Here is a 21,104-nt window from a genome sequence, read left to right on the forward strand (position 1 = left end):
GTACGCCCTTTTGTTGTTTGCGGCACACGCGCCTTCGCTCTCACTATGGACGCGCCCTTATTGTCTCTCGCTCAGATGCCATTCCCCCACCTTGCCAATGGCTCGTACCCACTTTTGTATGGGTTTTGGCTCCTCCCTCTGGGCAATCACACTGCACAAATAGACACGGGGAGGGGGGACACCCACCAGTGGTTTAATCCAGCCCCTGTCTTCAGGCTTAAACTACCAAGTTATTAAAGTTCCTGGAGAATATCTTTCATCACATTGTCACACAACACAACCGTCCCAAATTCCTTTAAAATCTCAAACTTAACCTGTCTGGGTCACGCGGAAAACCTGCCCCAGTGAGTGTGACCCAGTCAAACTGAATTATGTCTGTTTCGGTCCACAGAGGGACCTTCTTCAGGGGTCTGTGATGTCAAGCAGCGCCCCCTGAAGAAGGTCCCTCTGTGAACTGAAACGTCGGCCCTGTGTGCAATTTGGATACAACAAAATTATTTTTGCCCTTACTTAGTGCTGTGCCGGTAATATAGATCGCTTGTGATCCTATGCCTGGGGCGAGTGCATTTTACCCGCGGCCTGCTGCGGCGTGCTGCGGCGCGCTGCGGCGTCTCCCAGCATTTTCCTGCTTCTCCCCCGGCAACTCTCTTGAACATGGCTGCTATGCTGCGTCAAGTTGTTATGGCAACATGACGCCGCGTAACATCGTGATGTCACGTAGCGTCCCATTTCCATGGCAACATGACGCCACGCAGCCATATTCACAGGAGTTGTTGCAGGGAGAGAAGCAGAATGCCGGGAGACGCTGCACCACGCCGCCAGTGAGTCTCGCCAGCGAGTAAAATGAGGGGGGTGAGAGAGGGAGGGAGGGAGTCCGATAAACAAAATTGGGGGGAGGGGGGCGCGAGGGTTCGAGTGCCTTTTTTTCAGGTGAGTTCCGTTTTTTATCATTTGTCGAGCCCTGTATATATATATATAGAAGCTTGAGAAAAAGGCCGTTGCACAGCATGCTGGGAAGCGGCCCCCCTGCCTCCGATGAACATTGGACTCTAATTCATTTGAATGGAGCTGAACTCTTGTCCAGCAATGGGAAGCAACTTTGACATATTGACACGGAATAAGGGGCCACAGGGAACTGGTACTGGGATTGAAACCAGATTCGTCTACTTCAAAGGCCAGCGCGAGGCCATTCCTTCTCCATACCAAATGTGTTGCAGGAATTTGAGTAATGTTTCCTGGTCTTCACTGCTGCTCTGGATGATAACCCTGCTCCAGCACAAGGGGCTCTTCGACTGAGCCACTGATTGAGCCACCTGTGCTGAAGCAGGGATATACTTAAAATCTGGCCTAGTGGGGTGGGAAGGAGTGTCTTGAGGACTGGAGTTGAGCACCCCTGTTCTAATGTTCCGAGCTAAAGCTACAAATGTAACTCGGAACATTGTTCCTTCAGATAACGCGACATATCACAGTCTAGTTCCGCGTGTCACCGAGTTACCATGGGATTCACTGGCAGTGTTGTGGCTACATATCACAACACAAGCACATCTGTGGCTGCGTGTACGTGTGCCGTGTGCCAGCTTCTAACCTGGGACTTTTGGTAGCCCCATCTTTATAGCATGAGCTTTATTTGTAAGGTTATTGCCACCGGCATGGCAAAGCGTCTTGTGAGAATCTTTCCATTCTTCTTCTTTTTCTTCCCGATGGCATCGATTTTCTGTAACTTATTTATGAGAAACTTCACCCCAAAACTGCGCTTGTTTGATGCTGTTTAATTCACTGAGTATTAGGCACTTTTAGCAAAGATCACATTTTCTTACTAACTAAAAACAGATGGTATCGCTACAAAGAGAAATGCTCAATAAGATTAACTCCTTCACGTCTGTCATTTCACTCTACTGGGCCAACGTATGAATTGGTGGTATTCCAGCTGGTGTCGTAACCATGGGGGGCTGAACCGCAGTCCTCAAGATCCGCAAACAGAGCAGGTTTTAAGGATATCCCTGCTTCAGCACAGGTGGCTCAATCAGAGGCTCAGTCTTCGACTGAGCCTCTGATTAAGCCACCTGTGCTGAAGCAGGGATATCCTTAAAACCTGACCTGTTGGAGGGGTCTTGAGGACTGGGGTTGAGTACCCCTGTCCTAGATTAAGGCCTGATTAAAAATGTCATTGTCACTTACAGAAACCCAATAGATTCAAAGGTTAATCACTGAAATGGTGAACACTGATTCTGATACAAGTATGATCTCCGGCGATAAATAATGAATGAATGTATTTATAAAAATGTGTTACCAGGACATAATACATTGAGAGTTACCTCTCGTTTTCATGTATGTTCTGGGCACAGAGTTATAACAATACATGGTTACATTAAATGAACAGGGTTATATATTATATTGAAAGACATTTCATGGGCAGTTAATAAAGCATTTTAGCTCAACGTCGGACGTTCTGCATTGGGGTGCCAGATTCTGGGGGGGCTCTTGGTCAAGCAACTATACAGAATAATTGATTAATCAAGACCTTGGAGAGCAGTCTCCATTGAAATCAATTCTGCCTTGGATTCTAAGGATAGGTGAGGCTACCTTCCAACCAGTTCCACTGGTGACTGGTTGTCAACCTTGAATTAATGGGCGTCGGTGTGTCAAGACCATTTGGAACAGTCTAGACAGCTGTTAATTTAATAATTGTCATTTCCTATACTTGTCCATCTCTCACTGAGCCCAGGTCAGCGTTCCTTTGCTTGTAAATCAACAGCGAGCAGGATGGACAGGATCACTTCCTGCTCGGACAGTTGAGAAGATGCGTCACTCATGGGTTTCCGTGTGTCTCTCTTCTTTACTCTTTAATTCACGCTGTCTGGACGGCGATGACTCAAACCAACTGGGAGATAGCAGCCCAGGTAAGGAGGGTTGGGACGTTGTAACAACGGTTAAAGAGCAGACAGGACATAAAAACAACGTGGGGGATAGGGCAGTGGTGTCTAGTAATGCAGAGGGTATGCAAGGAGTAACAGGGGAGGTGAATCAGAGGTTTAGCGCTTTAACAGAGTGAAGACATGGACTAGCACATTATGTATTTACCAATGTTTCATCCCGTAACCATGGACACACGCAGAGTACCTCCTCTTTCTGTCATTGTTACGTCACATGTCATTACTCAAAACCAACTGTTGTAAAGTACAATTTAAAAAGTACTCCTGAAATATACGATAATGTAATGGTTTAGTAGTTACCTTAGAAACCTATCAAACCTATGCCACATGGATTCCTTTGATATTGCCTTCAGTATAAAGCCTGTTGTCCATGTAATAAATTGCAGGCCGATCTAGCACTGCAAGGGTTCCATTTTGTATACCCGTTTTTTTGTTACCAACTGTCTCAAGACCGTGTAACTCTCCCCGTTAGGTGAAAAAGTTGCAAAACTCAGAAACAGACAATATGGCGGTCTGCCCATCTGCGGTAAAACCCCCGACCCTATCTGACCTTTGTATTTCTTTTGTATTTAGGATTGTAGCCTTATGTCTATCCTCAGTTTCTTAATTCCCTCACTGTATTAGCCCCTACCACCTCTGTTGGAAGGCTATTCCACGTATACACCACCCTGTCTGTGAAGTACTTCCACCCTTCTCCCCTGAGCCCCCCACCCTCCAGCGTCAGAGCGTGGACTCTTGTTCTCGTACTTCTCTTTTTCTGATGCTTCCCTCCTGTACTTTGTTGAAAAAAGAAAGCCAAAGGGACTACACATTGTGAACCTGATTAAAACAGATTATTGGTTAGGTACAACGGTTTAGCAAACCAGCTTACAATGGTTTTGGCTCCGATGTTACTGCTGAAGGTGAAGGTGTGGAGACCACAATTAGGCTTTGGTCCCGCTGCGACCAGTGGCGCTCGCGGCCGCAGCCACCAGCTCATTTCCTCCAGTCTGGAGGTCCCCGCTGGCTCCTTCAGACGTGGCTGACTGCGTGCTGTGACGCGTCAGCCGGCCGATGCTGCAAGCTTCGGGTGATCAGAAGCGCTGACGCGTCTCATGGTGCAACAGTCATCCAATGATGAGGGGAGGGAGGCGGCTACGGGGAGGGAGGCAGCTACCCTCTCCCCGTGTGTGCTGAGGGGGTGACGGGGCACAGATCCGCACACTGTCTCTCCCCGAGACGGAGGGGGGAGGGCTGTGACATCCGCGGGGAACACAGCCTGGAGAATGACACTAGCCCCTGTCATGGCCGCGCCCCCCGAACCCGTCTTCTCCACGCACCCCCGCTCCAGCTCCCGGTCCCTACAGACCGCAGATAGCAGTCAAGTGCCTCTCCACGCGCCGCCTGTCTGCAGTGCGGGCGCGCGGTCTGAGGCAGCGGGACCTTAGCCTTAGGGAATGAAAGTATGAATGGAAAAGGAGGTGGACAAGTCTATTTACAGAGAAGAAGGTCCCAATGGAACTTTCAAAACTGAAGGTAGACAAGGCAATGGGGCCAGATGGAATCCATGCAAGGATATTAGAGCAGCTTAGTGGCCTGCTGGAGAAACCATTAACAGACCTATTGAACCCAGGGGTTCCGCGGGCGTCCTTAAAGGGTTCCCTGCGATTTTCAAGACATTTGAAAATTGTACCAAATACAGAAGAATTTACAATGCATCTGATCTCAGACACGCTATTAGAGAGGGTTGGGGTTCCTTACAATGCATGTGATGTCAGACGCGCTATTAGAGAGGGTCGGGGTTCCTTACAATGCATCTGATCTCAGACGCGCTATTAGAGAGGGTTGGGGTTCCTTACAATGCATGTGATCTCAGACGCGCTATTAGAGAGGGTTGGGGTTCGTTACAATGCATCTGATCTCAGACACGCTATTAGAGAGGGTTGGGGTTCCTTACAATGCATCTGATCGCAGACGCGCTATTAGAGAGGGTCGGGGTTCCTTACAATGCATCTGATCTCAGACGCGCTATTAGAGAGGGTCGGGGTTCCTTACAATGCATCTGATCTCAGACGCGCTATTAGAAAGGGTTGGGGTTCCTTACAATGCATCTGATCTCAGACGCGCTATTAGAGAGGGTCGGGGTTCCTTACAATGCATCTGATCTCAGACGCGCTATTAGAGAGGGTCGGGGTTCCTTACAATGCATCTGATCTCAGATGCGCTATTAGAGAGGGTCAGGGTTCCTTACAATGCATCTGATCTCAGACGCGCTATTAGGATGTGTTGGGGTTCCTTACAATGCATCTGCTCTCAGACGCGCTATTAGAGAGGGTTGGGGTTCCTTACAATACATCTGATCTCAGACGCGCTATTAGAAAGGGTTGGGGTTCCTTACAATGCATCTGATCTCAGACGCGCTATTAGAAAGGGTCGGGGTTCCTTACAATGTATCTGATCTCAGACGCGCTATTACAGAGGGTTGGGGTTCCTTACAATGCATCTGATCTCAGACACGCTATTAGAGAGGGTTGGGGTTCCTTACAATGCATCTGATCTCAGACGCATTAGTAGAGAGGGTTGGGGTTCCTTACAATGCATCTGATCTCAGACGCGTTATTAGAGAGGGTTGGGGTTCCTTACAATGCATCTGATCTCAGACGCGCTATTAGAAAGGGTTGGGGTTCTTTACGATGCATCTGATCCCAGACGCGCTATTAGAGAGGGTTGAGGTTCCCCAGAATGTCACAATATAATTATAGGGTTCCTTAACCATGAAAAGGTTGGAAACCACAAACCAGTCACTATTAACATGATGTAGTTCTAGATCAGGCCTGCACTCACTGTGCGGCCCGCGGCGTCTTTCCGCTCTCCCCCTCCCTCCTGAGTTCGCTCCCGTTCCCCCACGAGACCACGCTCCCGTTCCCCCACGAGACCCCGCTCCCGTTCCCCCACGAGACCCCCCTCCCCGATTAGCCCGCTCTCCCCCCTCCCCGATCAGCCCGCTCTCCCCCCTCCCCGATCAGCCCGCTCAGAGAACTGCAGGGCAGCAGTGCGCTCTAGCATTGAGGCACTTCCGTGCCTGCTGCCTGCTAGAGCGCGCGCGTGCATGCGTGCGTGCGTGCGTGCAGTCCTGCCTTCTCTGCCGCCTCCTCCGAGCAAACCGAGGTAGAGAGTGGGGGGGTCATTGGAGGTGCAGGGGGGAGTCATTGGAGCTGCAGGGGGGGTCATTGGAGCTGCAGGGGGGGTCATTGGAGGTGCAGGGAGGGGGTCATTGGAGGTGCAGGGAGGGGGTCATTGGAGGTGCATGGGGGGGTCATTGGAGGTGCAGGGGGGGTCATTGGAGGTGCAGGGGGGGTCATTGGAGGTGCAGGGGGGTCATTGGAGGTGCAGGGGGGGGGTGATTGGAGGTGCAGGGGAGGGTGATTGGAGGTGCAGGGGGGGGTGATTGGAGGTGCAGGGGGGGTGATTGGAGGTGCAGGGGGGCTCATTGGAGGTACAGGGGGGTCAGTGGAGGTGCAGATGGGGGGTCATTGGAGGTGCAGGTGGGGGATCATTGGAGGTGCGGGGGGGGTCATTGGAGGTGCAGGGAGGGTCATTGGAGGTGCAGGGGGGGTCATTGGAGGTGCAGGGGGGGTCATTGGAGGTGCAGGGGGGGTCATTGGAGGTGCAGGGGGGGGAGCTTGGGTGGACCAAGTGCTTCTTAGCTGCTGTCAAATCCCACGTGTGTCTAGAGATCAGAAAGTGTCCGACTCTCGTGGCCATGCACGTTTACACCTGTCCAGGGAAGTCCTCTGCATCAAACGTCCATGTCTCCTAACCTAGCATGTGCAGAGGGGCCGGCAAACACATGGAGTGTGGCAGAGAAGGGGTTAACATTTAGAAAATACTTCTTTGAAATACAGGGGAAAACAACCACGAGTTAAAAAAAAAAAAAAAAGGTACCAAATAAACGTTTTGGGGCTTTTTTCTTTAAATAGAATATAAGAGGTCCTGTGTAACATAAAAACTCTAATACAATATCCGGTGCGTCCCGAAGGAGGATTTCCTGGACGTTAATGACAGTCAGGATGAGCCCTAATGTAAAACCGAAAAGACCCGAGCAGCTGCTTCTCGTTACTTCGCCATCAGGAAGGGCTGGTATTGTGTCCAGGAAGAAGTCCGCCAACGCAAGCGATCAGGAAGCACAATGTCTGCGTGAGATCTCTGTATAGCACCACACGGAGACATTGCGGGATACAGGGACTCAACCAAGGGCAGCAACATTGGGGATGATCCGAGCATTGGGGTACACCAAATTCCTGATGTGTGATGGCATTGGGGAGCGTTACGGGGGGGGGGGGCAACTTGCAAAGCCAGAGTACCCCTACTTTTATCTGCTCACCGTTCCACTTGAACAGGTGGTTACTTTCCAAATAACCTCTCCCGTTGTGTTTTTAACGCCGAAAGCATTTTGTAACCATCATTCTACATTAGGATTCCAAAAACGGTTTGGTCCAATGGTTAGCACATGTGGTTTCGTTTTTAGATGTTGCACGGTACCCCTATATTGTTCAAGCCACTGACCACTGGGGTACAACAGCAAAGCAACGGAGGCTGGAGCTGCAGCACCTGGCTTTGTAATACTATCCCGCGTTCAGTAACTGGATTTGTGGAGCGCGGTTCTCCAGGAGACTTAATAGTCCTGAAGGAAATGTGATTCTTTTGCAGTTGTACATTTTATTGGCCCAACATGAAAAGTTTTCATTGATGTTGCTGTACATGAGGTTTCGAGGCCTCACAAGACCTCTCCTGTGATGTAATAAAAGGATGAACGGTCTGGGCAGGACTATAAAACGATGCTATCACGGTATAACAGTGTATGGTGTCAGGGAAGTCAGACAGGGCAAGTATTATGTAAACGTCCATTTTTGCCAGCCCCTCGGGCAGTGCGGGGGTTAATGATGCCCTGGGGTTATTTGGAACTGGTCAGTCTGACCTCCAGGACCGCCATCGGAGAGGGAAACTGCAGGCCTGACGGATGAGGGGGATCCTGCCGGCGGAACCCGGTAGTTGGGCCAATCGGAAGTAGGTTGCGATTTCCGGGATCTGCCGGGGGCCCGCAGGAGAAATGCCAGAGACAGGTGGTCCCTCTTCTCCCTGCTTGAGAGGATCCCTGGCCTCCATACATCTGGAGCTTACGGCAGATGGAGGCGCGGTGTACCCTAGAGTAAATGTCAGGTATATACCCCAGAAGCCTGTCCTGCGGTCCCCACAACCATCGGCAGACAACTCGGCCTCTTGTGAACCAACAGGTAGCATGCACCACACACCTGGTAACGGGGGGATCTCCCAGAGCGTGGGGGGAACACCGTTACATAAGGAACCCCAACCCTCTCTAATAGTGTGTCTGAGATCATATGCATTGTAAGGAACCCCAACACTCTCTAATAGCGCATCTGAGATCAGATGGATTGTAAGGAACCCCAACCCTCTCTAATAGTGTGTCTGAGATCATATGCATTGTAAGGAACCCCAACCCTCTCTAATAGCGCGTCTGAGATCAGATGCATTGTAAGGAACCCCAACCCTCTCTAATAGTGTGTCTGAGATCATATGCATTGTAAGGAACCCCAACCCTCTCTAATAGCGCGTCTGAGATCAGATGCATTGTACGGAAACCCCAACCCTCTCTAATAGCGCGTCTGAGATCAGATGAATTGTAAGGAACCCCCAACCCTCTCTAATAGCGCGCCTGAGATCAGATGAATTGTAAGGAACCCCCAACCCACTCTAATAGCGCGTCTGAGATCAGGTGCATTTTAAGGAACCCCAACCCTCTCTAATAGCGCGTCTGAGATCAGGTGCATTGTAAGTAACCCCAACCCTCTCTAATAGCGCGTCTGGGATCAGGGGCATTGTATGGAACCCCAACCCTCTCTAATAGCGCGTCTGAGATCAGGTGCATTGTAAGGAACCCCGACCCTCTCTAATAGCGCATCTGAGATCAGATACATTGTAAGGATCCCCAACCCTCTCTAATAGCGCGTATGAGATCAGATGCATTGTAAGGAACCCCGACCCTCTCTAATAGCGCGTCTGTGATCATATGCATTGTAAGGAACCCCAACACTCTCTAATAGCGCGTCTGAGATCAGATGCATTGTAAATTCTTCCGTATTTGGTACAATTATAAAATGACCTGAAAATTACAGGGAACGCTTTAGGGATGCCCAGGGAACCCAATGGTTCTTAGGAACCGTGGTTGGAAAACACTGCTTTTGATTTGCATTTCAAGAAATACATGTCTATACATTGTGTGCAAATATACATTTTTTTTTAAATATTCAAAAATAGCTGTATTATTCAGTACACTTGAAGTGTAATATTTGACCAGGATTCTGGAATCAAAAAGATTATTTACGCCCTAACGTTACTCCAGATAACACAACAACGTCAATTTCTTCTGAAACATAACGTGCCATAATGTAGCAGTCTAAAATTTCGCAGACAGTCACAAGAGCCAGCGGGAAACTTGTTACAATCTCTTCCTTCAACAAGTAGAGCGTTGTCAAAATTTGCAACATTCCTCCAGACGGAGCTAACGGCCTGCTGGCATCAAATATGCCTTTTATCTGGGGGGTGGGGCCCCCCGCATTCCTTACACAAATCAAAACTGATATTCTTGTTGAGTCCCTAGCACAGCCTGCTCTGTAGACATTGGTATGTATATACACAACTGGTATACATAGCTCGTTCTATTCTGGGCCAAGTTTTCTGTCTTGTGGGGGACCCAGAGCAGTGTGAGTCGTGAGACCAAATTACTTCTCACCTTCCAGGAAGGGTGGTCTGGGAAGGTCATGCTTGAAAGACCATTGGCAGAGCAGGATAAGGACGCTCGTTCTGCAGCTGTTTGCGCCATGCTGCGGCCGCACACACTTGAACCGAGTACTGTAGGCCGATTCTCGTCGGTCCTTTCACGTATCTCTGCAAAATACGTTTTTCTCTCGCTTTGGAGAAAGAGGCCCCGTTCGTATGGGCGGTTCGAACAATCGCTCCGATGGCCAAAGATGGGGTTTTTTTCTGTCGTTTTGCGAAGTTGAGGTTTTTTTTTTAACCCCTAGAGGGGACAGCAGCGCATGGCAAAGCAATGAGAAAGGGGGAAGGGAACGCATAAATCAACAGAGCATGTCTTTCCTTTGCTGCATCGTGTCGCCCCCTGATAGCCAGGGGTCAAAAGAAGCAAATAGTTATAAACAATAAGGATATCTGTGCAAAAAAAAAAAAAAAATGAAAAATGATGTGAGTAATCCTTAAGTTTAACAGCCATTAGGTAAAGAATATGAAAAACTGGGTAGCTTTGTTGCAGGTTGTGATGCCTTTTAGTGGTACAATGCCATTCTTTTTCAGATGTTGTTACCGATGCTGTGCATAGACTTTTGCCGTCACACAAACTTGTAGGCCTTTTCTGCATCTGGCCATCCCCCGAAGAGACCTGTGAGGTCTTAAAAGCTCCGTACTCTATAACGTCTACTACGAGGAACTCTTATTAAAAGGTAACGCAACCGACACCACTTCCACAAGACCAATGCAGCTAACGGAACATTGAACTATATGCCCTATATACAATGACGATGTTATCTGGTTATAGCCACTACCAGCTGCACATTACAAAGCCAGTAACCAACCTCACACTGAGACCCAAAAGGTTGAAACCTCTGTCTGTGAATAGGGCTACTGGCTCTGCACTTCTTTAACCCAGCCTGTGCCGAAAAGCTGTGTAATGCGGCAGGTAAAAGCTCATAGGGCTCCATGTTAAACTGGATGAGAAGCAACGTGCTTATTTGCATGTCATTACCCAGAATCCCTGACTGCAGTGGAAGCACTGTGCTAAGAGATAAAGGGGAAAGGCAGGGTTGCAGGCCTGTCTGAGACGTGCATGTGCTTATAAGGGGTATTTTTATTTGATTAATAGGCTGGAACATGTAACCTAGATAAAGTTCTAGCAAACATATACTGATCAATTTCTGTGATTTGTCCGATGAAAATGAAAAGTCCCAATTCCGAAAATGCTAATTACTGCAAAACCTTACTGGGCTTCATATTCATGTCAAATATGAAGATTCTTTACTCGGGATGTTATGTGATTACAAATATTATTGCACACTTTTTACAGTGGTCAGCAAATGTTCAGGTCCTGCCAGATCAGAGAGACGTATAGGTGATTAACCTAAGGCTACGGACCCCAGTCACTGCGCGCACGCGCGTCGGAGCAGCTGGCGGCGCGTGCATCAGTTTCAGCCGCGGTCTTCCTCTGCGCGTCCAGAAAAGAGCAGGAGATCGTAACTGGCACCATGACATCACGCGCCTGGTTGACCCTCATTGGCCGAATCGCCGCCGTGACGTAGCCACCGCTCGGCCGCCGCGCCAAAAGACAAATTCTTTGTCTTTTGGCAAAGGTGGTCGCGCATCGCGCTTTCTGCAGGCGCGCGCAGGCTCGCCCCATAGAGGGATGTATCTTGTTCGGGCCGCGCAAATCGTAGCGCGCGCATCCGCGTGCAGTGGGGACGGGGCCTAGCGTCTGCAGGTTAGCAGCCTCCCTTCTCTTCGTACCTGAATACAAAATATGTTTAGGGACCGTGGCAAAAGCTGCGCTGTACATCTGGAACGGTTCAGATTTAATGCCCAGAGCAGTCGGCAAAGGTCAGCTAAAAGTACACTCCTGCTTCCAGCAGCAGCTGTGCAAACTGCTGCCTGCCTGTTTTTGTAGGGTTTATCTAAAGAATCCTGGAAGACAGTGTCTGCTTTGTGAGATCTGGAGCTCTGCTGATCCCTCGCGGTTCCAATATAGCTTTCAAACGAAGCTGTCCCAGACTGTCCCCACCGCAAACAGATGTGCAGTATCTCCGCGCCTCTCCCCTGCAGCAGCGGGAGTTTAGGGTCACACACCTTGTCTTGGTCAGTCCAACATTGGCAACTTTGTATCTAATATCTCATAATACAAAGAGGTATAGGGGAACATTGCAGGGTTGAGAGGGGAATGGGTTGACCCCCTACTATCCTAAAATTATTAAAAAAAAATTACCCCTCATTTTTAGGGTTGCCAGACGGCTTCTCCAAAAATACTGGACACAATGGTGAAAGGCGCACACACACACACACACACCACTCTCTCCGCGCTGTTTCCTCCTCTCCTTGACACCACCCCCAGGCTCCGGACACCTCCTCCTGATTGGCTGTTGCTGGGTAATGATGCCATTTAGGATGGAAGAAGCTGACCAGCCCCCTAGCAGCAGCCCTGCTCGGGGAAATCCCGCAGCCCCCCCCCCGCCCAGGCCGATCAGGTCCAGAGAGGTAATACCGGACACATATATGTCCAGAGAGGTAATACCGGTATACACATAAATGTCCAGAGAGGTAATACCGGTATACACATGTCCAGTATTACTTCTCATCTTTTACTGGACAGAGTGTCCAAATACAGGACAGTCCAGTTCAATACTGGACACCTGGCAACCCTACGCCCTCAAAACCAAGACAATCTCATTTTTTTTGTTGCCATTACAGGCCTTTTTGGCTTTAAAAGTGCTAGAAGACAATGCTGGTGTTTGCAACATTATAAGATAATAATAATAATAATAATAATAATAATAATAGCATGTCCTTGTATAGCGCTGCTAGTTTTACGTAGCGCTTTACAGAGACATTTTGCAGGCACAGGTCCCTGCCCTGTGGAGCTTACAATCTATGGTTTTGGTGCCTGAGGCACAGGGAGATAAAGTGACTTGCCCAAGGTCACAAGGAGCCGACTCCGGGAATTGAACCAGGCTCCCCTGCTTCACACTCAGTGCCAGTCAGTGTCTTTACTCACTGATCCACTCCTTCTCCTGCTTCACACTCAGTGCCAGTCAGTATCTTTACTCACTGAGCCGCTCCTTCTCCTGCTTCACACTCAGTGCCAGTCAGTGTCTTTACTCACTGAACCGCTCCTTCTCCTAATAATTATCATCATTATACAATGCAATGTGAGCGTTTGCAGGCAGATATAAAATGTCCTGCTCGCGTCTGTCACAGGGATTTTGAGGTGTTCATGTCCACTGGGACAGGTCAGGCTGTTTATCAGGCGAGCCGGACATTGATATAAAAATGATGGGGCACTCACGAGATTGGACTTCCTGCCACGGGTGCACAGAAGGACATAGATGAAGCCACCTGTGGCATATGAATAAGGGAGGTTGTGAGCACACGCGTGTGCATGAAGGTGTATTTATTATTTATAAAAATGGTCGACGTTTTGGTCCCCAACCTGCACGAAGTCCTGAGAAAGGCCCAGGTTGGGGCCGAAACGGCGACCATTTTTAACAATACACACACCTTTCTACGAGTCCACGCGTGAGCTCTCCTCCGCCCTCCCAATTATTTATCAGAAGTAACATCCCAACCCCCGGCGCGCGAGCCACTATCCAGCAGTAACATCCCGCACGCCGTGCGGTGGGAATCTGCATGCTGGACACAGGCCGTGAAGAAGACCCCAAGCACTAAAACAAATTGCAGGCACAGAACCAAACTGAAATCCAATCCGAATCCTGAGAGCTCCCTGGGGACTTCATTCCCACAATCCCATGTACCCTGCAGAAACGATCCTTTTGTAACATGTTTAACCGTCTAAGTCAGGGGGGGCCAACTCCAGCCCTCGACGGCCAGCAACGGGTCAGGTTTGCAGGATATCCCTGCTTCAGCGCAGATGGCTCAGCCATTCTGACAGAGCCATGGATTGAGCCACCTGTGTTGAAGCAGGGATATCCTGCAAACCTGACCTGTTGCTGGCCCTCGAGGGCTGGAGTTGGCCACTTCTTGTCTAAAGGGGCTTCCCTAAACAAATCTAACCATGCTAATGGCAAAGTCATCGCTGCTTTCCTTTTTTGGAGGGAAAATGATTTACTAGGTTTATTTCTCAGGGACCTCTGAATTGGGGAAGTGTTTGTCCCGTATCCCAACCTGTCCTTATCAGAGACCCAAGAAAGATAAGGGGACTGGCTGTACAGTACAAGCGCTTGCTGATCACATCACACAGTGACATCACACAGTGACATCACACAGTGACATCACACAGAAGGGAGCAGGCAGAGGGAATTAACCCCTCCCAAGTCTCACTTTAATAGATACATTAAAAATACTTATAGGTGCCAGATTTGGTTAAAAAAAAAAACGTATCAATTACCCAGATGAAACATGTCATTAAGCCATATTTTGTCCTGTACGCGCTGGCATTTTAAGTGTGGATACCGTAAAACTCAAACTCCCGTCAAACCGGTCTTTCTAGAATGGGCTGTGCGTATGTTGTTTGAAGTTATGCAGGAAAATAAGCGTGTGGAGCTCAAGCTATTTGTGTTGGAACTGGATTCTGTGTAGGAGGATCCAGTTCTCCAGAGTGATATAGACGATGTGCCAGAGGGTGAAGGGGGAATATAATGCAATCAAATCATTCAAAATGCTGGTGACTGTCATCAGGAAACCCAAAGAATCTAGGGACGAAAACCAAGACACCAAGTTGGGTCTTAAGAGTAAATAGGGGCCAAATGGCCTTTTTTTATCACGGACTCTACTCATTTGCACTGCTCATTTCCTTCGTTACTTACAGAACAGGAACCTGTTGTCTAAATTTAGCACAGGTTGAACTTGATGGACGTACGTCTTTTTTCAACCTCATCTCCTATGTAACTGTGTAACCTAAAATCATTTATTAGGGGCTCCCCAAAATATGCAACCACTGAACTCCGCCATTGTACCAACAGAGAAGCCTCAACGAGGAAGAAACAGCCCCGTATTAGTCATATCATTGGGATAGAGGACATGGGGGTCATTGAACAAAATCAACATGGTAGGCCTGGCCATGATCTGTGTTTTTGGGGTACTACATTTCTGTTTTCTGGAGGTACAGTAATTTTTAATAAGTGCTTTCTGTTCAGACTGGTGATGGTGCAGCTGTTCCTCTGAATTCATCTGTTCATCGCAGCCCCTATATTCCTTTATAACACACCGTGGCTGGCGTCCGCTCATATTGATGCCGCGTCTGTGTGTGTGTTGGATGGGCTGCACGGCATTCACCGGCATTGCTTTATGCACCATGCGCGTCTGTGTCTGTGTTGGATGGGCTGCATGGTATTCACCGGCATTGCTTTATACACCATGATCACGATCTTAAGCGCAGGGGCTGGGCTCTTTCGCTCCTTCCGGTGATATTGCTTCAGAATGATTACATATCCTCCCGTCACCGAGAAGCTTAACACTTTCTTCTGCACCGGTGTTAGGAAATGTTGGTTACCGTACTGTAGGTGATATATCTTTTTTTTGGAGGAAAATTGTTGAGATCTCTTCATACACCGTTCAGGGAACTCTTATCAGAAAAGATAATCATATTCTCTCTCGCCTCTCTTTCCCGTTTCTCTCGCTTCAATCTCTCTCTCTCTCTCTCTCATCTCTGTTGCCTCTCTCATCTCTCTCGCCTCCCTCTCTCTATCTCTCTCGCCTCCCTCTCTCTCTCATCTCTCTCGCCTCTTTCTCATCTCTCTCGTCTCTCTTTCTTATCTTTCTCGCCTCTCTCTCTCGTCTCTCACCTCTCTCTCTCGACTCTCTCAGCTTTCTCGCCTCTCTCTCTATACACACACACTATACAGAAGACCTCCAGCAACAAATCAGAGAACGAGCCGAATCAACTAAGAATGTGGCTTCCATATGATTCTCTTCGGAGAGCGAAATGAATGGAACTAGGAGAAGTGGAAGACTAGGTGTACAGTACCTGAGCTGGCAAGTAACAATACGTGGGCAATGGAAACGAGGCTGGGTTCAACGTAGGACACCCACATTGGACCAAGCCCAGCTTTTACTCCCCCCTCGGTGCCGTGAAAAATAGTGGGACTGCGGAGTACCACCAAGGTGGTACTTTGCAGACCCACTATTTTTCACTATTGATGTTCACTTCCGTGGATTTTGCACCCCTCGGGGCGTCCATGAATCACCAAGATGGACAATGGACACTCAGGAGTTAACTCAGTGAGTTAACCCCTTTTGCTACTATTATGTGATCTATTGAAATCTTTATTACTTCAAATTTGGGAGATGTCTGTTGTGCCAGTTCTTTATATGTGTGGTGGTCTGTAGCAGACGCCATTAGGCACTATCCGTCCCACGATACTGCTATGTCTAAATAATTGGACTGGTTTTGTCTGAGTACCGGACCCATTCGAATATCCGTTGCCCCACGGTGATGTCACCTGCCTCCAATGCCGCGACGCCAATCACAGCGCCAGCTGACGGCTGCAAACTCCGGAGGAGGCGCTTGGAAGAGAGAGGCACGAGAGGGACGTCGGAAGGCCATACACGAGACGTGTCGGAGTGACCTTATGGGCTAGTTATTACTAGCTCATTTGTGAGTGCAATACTACTTTTTTAAATATTATTAATAAAAACTGTCACACTATTTTGGGTGCTTTGTGATGCACTTGTTGTTCTAGATATAGATATATATTATTTTTACTCCACGGCGCTCCAGGATTAGAAAAATATAACGATACATTTATTACATCATAAGATACAAACAATAAAAAAAAATGTGAGAGACGTTTCGAATCCAACAACCAGCCCTTTCTCAAGCCCCTAGGAGCTCAAAAAGCTCAGATTTTTTTTATTGTTGGTGTCTTATGATGTAAAATGAAAGAAAAATGCACACAACGCGCACCAGAAATTAAAAAATGGTCAAATGTTTATTGATAACAATTAAAACTAAACTGAGGGGACCCAACCCCACCTCAGTTTAATGCGTCACAAAGGTAAGTTTGGTTACAATGAACACAAACCATAGGATAGATCAATTCTAACTAGTAGACCTAAATCTACAAGCAACATAACAAACAAGGTATAAAAATAAAAATAATAAAAAAGGCAGTGTTCAAAAGAAAAACAGAACAAATAATCCTGATTAAAACTAAAATATAGTTAAACAACTAGCCGAGACTGACAGGGGGAGACGGAGACTTACACTGAAGCCTAGAGCGGGTTCCGCGGCGAGCGTACAAGGATCCAGATCACGCCACCGCAGAGATCTCTCCACCGCCCAAGCTCCCTGCAAACGCTGTCTCAGCCTGTCAGGATACGCGCAGAGTGACATGTCGTGACCTCTACGCGTTTCGCACTACGTGCTTCGTCAGGAGTACATTTTACCATTTTTTAATTTCTGGTGTGCATTGTGTGCATTTTTCTTTCATTTCTTCAAGGGTGCCCCCTAGGGGGTCACCTTGTTTTAGGAGCTGACTGGGGAGACGCTCCGCACACATGCTGCAAGGAGATTTATGTTTCCAGCACAATATATACCTGAAGCACGAGCGCTGAATTTCCTATATCACCTGTCTTATGATGTAATAAATGTATCTTTATATTTTTCTAATCCTGGAGCACCGTTTTTCTATTTTTCTACTGTTATGATCCGGAGAGGTGAACACGGATCGTCGAGCATACTGTACATACATAATCTGTGCACCATTTTCATATACTATTGAGGTTTATGTTTTGCCTCAGTATATAAACACACTCATAACTTCCCTTCTCTAGTACCTAGACACACATGAGTCACATCAATGGATTCAGGCGATCATGGCGGATGTAACGAGACTAAGTATGACTGCCTTGCCCCTAAATTCCAGCGGCAAATGGATATTTGCCCCTTATTACCTGCTAGATCCCACGTGTCTGGCCTCAATGCATGTGATTCGGAGCCACGATTACACATATGTGACTCTTAGTATGTACAGGAGATGACGTCACATGATATTCTCATTTTTACTAAAGTTCTCCAATGAAAGCATACCCTGTGTGTCACCTCTCTGGGACGCACCAGTAATTACTCACAAACGTTTAGTTTTCTTTGAGGATGACAGAGTCGTCTCTGGTTAGCGTTTATAACCTTCTACACAACACATATATCACTTTTAATGGGCCATCCGTGATAGGCCCCCCAATTAAGTTCTCTTTGAAGACCAGCATAGACCCAGGAAAATTGTATTTTTAAACCCAAACTGTGGCTACATTAACTCCTGAAGCACCAGACTGATTAAAATACATCATATCTCATGATATTATCATGACACCTACACATCTTATTATATATTTGTGAAAGCACTGTATGCCTGTCTGCATCTCCCTGTGTCCCTAGGGGAAATGTCATTGGTCCCTTGGGCCGCCCGTCCCCGCACCTCTCATTGGCATGAGGCGGAGTGACGACACACACACACACACACACACACACTGCGCGCCGCTCATCGGGACCCGCGCGGCACCTCCTCCTCTCCCTGGGTCTCCCGGTTTCCCTAGCTTTTTCCTCCCCTTCCCCCCCCCCCCCCCGGCATCGCTACAGTCAGCGGGGGAGCGGAGCGAGCGCCCGGGACACAGCGGGGGACTCTCACCCCCCCCCACCCACACACAGGGCACTGAGCGGCTCTCCCCCCCCCCGGCTCAACACACACACAGAGCACTGAGCGGCTCTCCCCCCCCCCCGGCGCTCCCCCCCCCACACACACAAAAACACAGAGCACTGAGCGGCTCTCCCCCCCACCCCACCCACACAGAGCACTGAGCGGCTCTCCCCCCCCCCCCCCCCCGGCTCACCCACACACACACACACACAAAGCACTGAGCGGCTCCCCCTCCCCCCGGTGCTCCCCCCACCCACACACACACACAGAGCACTGAGCGGCTCTCCCCCCCCGGCTCACCCCCCCCCACCCACCCACACACACAGAGCACTGAGCGGCTCTCCCCCCCCCCCCCCCCCCCACACACACACAGAGCACTGAGCGGCTCTCCCCCCCCCCCCGGTGCTCCCCCCCCTCCACACACACACAGAGCACACGGCTCTCCCCTCACACAGGCCGTCCCCGTCCCAGAGGCCTCTCCTTCGGCTGTCTCCGCCTTTCCTCCGGCTGTCTCTGCCTCTCCCGTGAAAGGCGCAGCACCTCCTCACCGGAGCGTCTCAGCCTCTCCGCGGAGGAGCCCGAGGTGGAGGAGGGCGGCCGTGTGCAAGGTGAGGAAACGCAGGGGAATGGGTTATTTAATGCGTCCCTGACTCCCCCTGCCCTTTGCCCCCCCCCTTGCCCTTTGCCCCCCTGCCCTCCCTCCCCCCTGCACCCCCTGCCCTTTGCCCACCCCTGCCCTCCCTCCCCCTGCCCTTTGCCCCCCCTCCGCCTGCCCTTTGCCCCCTCTCCCCCCTGCCCTTTGCCCCCCCTGCCCTCCCTCCCCCTGCCCTTTGCCCCCCGCTGGCCTCCCTCCCCCCTGCCCTTTGCCCCCCCTCCCCCTGCCCTTTGCACCCCTGCCCTCCCTCCCAATGCCCTTTGCCCCCCCTCCCAATGCCCTTTGCCCCCCATGCCCCCCTCCCAATGCCTTTTGCCCCCTGCCCTCCCTCCCTCCCTTGCCCCCTGCCCTCCCTCCCCCTGCCCTTTTCCCCACTGCCCTCCCTCCCCCTGCCCTTTCCCCCCTGCCCCTTTGGCCTCTTGCTCCCTCCCTTCCCTTTGCCCCCCTGCCCCCCTCCCTCCCTGCCCTCTTGCTCCCCTACCCTCTTGCCCCCTGCCATCTTGCCCCCGCCGGCCCCCCCCCTCCCTGCCCTTAGCCCCCCCCCCGCCCTCCCTTGCCCTTTGGCACACCGCCCTGCCTTTTGCCCCCCCCCACCCCTCCCTGCCTTTTGCCCCCCCCCTTACCCCTCCCTGCCTTTTGCCCCCCCCCCACCCCGCCCTTTGGCCCCCCCACCCCTCTCTGCCCTTTGGCCCCCACTGCCCCTCCCTGCCGTTTGCCCCCCCCCACCCCTCCCTGCCCTTTGGCCCCCCCGCCCCTCCCTGCCCTCTGGCCCCCCCGCCACTCCCTGCCCTCTTGTCCCCCCGCCCCTCCCTGCCCTCTTGCCCTTCCCTGTCCTTAGCCCCCCGCCCCTCCCTGCCCTTTGGCCCCCCCACCCCTCTCTGCCCTTTGCCCCCCCCACCCCTCTCTGCCATTTGCGCCCCCCCACCCCTCTCTGCCCTTTGCGCCCCCCCACCCCTCTCTGCCTTTGGCCCCCCACCCCTCCCTGCCCTTTGGCCCCCCCCGCCCTTTGCCCCCCGCCCCTCCCTGCCCTCTGGCCCCCCCGCCCCTCCCTGCCCTCTGGCCCCCCCACCCCTCTCTGCCCTTTGGCCCCCCCACCCCTCCCTGCCCTTTGGCCCCCCCCCCGCCCTTTGGCCCCCCCGCCCCTCCCTGCCCTCTGGCCCCGCCGCCCCCTCCCTGCCCTCTGGCCCCCCGCCCTTCCACGCCCCCCCCCCCCGCCCTTCCACTCCATGCCCCCTGCCCTTCCACGCCCGGGCAACGCCGGGTATATCAGCTAGTATATATATATATATATATATATATATATATATATATATATATATATATATATATATATATATATATATATATATATATATACAGGGCTCGACAAAATGCAGTCGCCGCTGTCGACTGCTTACTTGCGGCGGTGACCCCCGGCGTCTCCCTCTCTTCTCCGTCTTGATCTTTAAAATCACGTTTTTCTCCTGCAGCACCATTCAAAATGGCCGTGCGGTGTCATATGATGCCGCGTTGCCATGGTAACGCCGCGTTACATGGTGCCGCGTGAAGTCACAGTGTCCTGTTGCCATGTCAACACGGCGTCATGACACTGCGCGGCCATTTTGAATAGTGCAGCAGGAGAAAAACATGATTTAAAAGGCGACAAGACAGCAGAAGGCGGAGATGGTGTCCAGGTCCCCGCAACCGGACCCTGCTGCAGGTAAGTGTCGTGGGGGGGGGGGGTCGAGTAAGTTTTTTTTTGGGGGGGCGAGTTGGTTTTGGCCCAGTTTGTCGGGCCCTGTAAAAAAAAATATATATATATATATATATAATGTATGTATGTGTATATATAATATATAATCATTATCATCTTCAGCCCATGTCTCCCCACTGCTGGATGAAGCCTCCCCAATAACCTCTCGGGTATTGGGGTTGCCGCCTCTCTCCTCCACGTTGCGCCCACACATTTTCTGATTTCGTCCTCTCTTCTTAGTGCGTGCGTCTGTCTGTCACCAAGTGTCCGCACTTCACATGTACACAATGCGCGGAGAGTGCAGAGTAATAAACGAGGGCCTCCAGATGACTCGAGCGTATGGAAATCCTGACCTTCCA

The sequence above is a fragment of the Ascaphus truei genome, chromosome 13 (assembly GCF_040206685.1).
Source record: "Ascaphus truei isolate aAscTru1 chromosome 13, aAscTru1.hap1, whole genome shotgun sequence".
Lineage (NCBI taxonomy): Eukaryota > Metazoa > Chordata > Amphibia > Anura > Ascaphidae > Ascaphus > Ascaphus truei.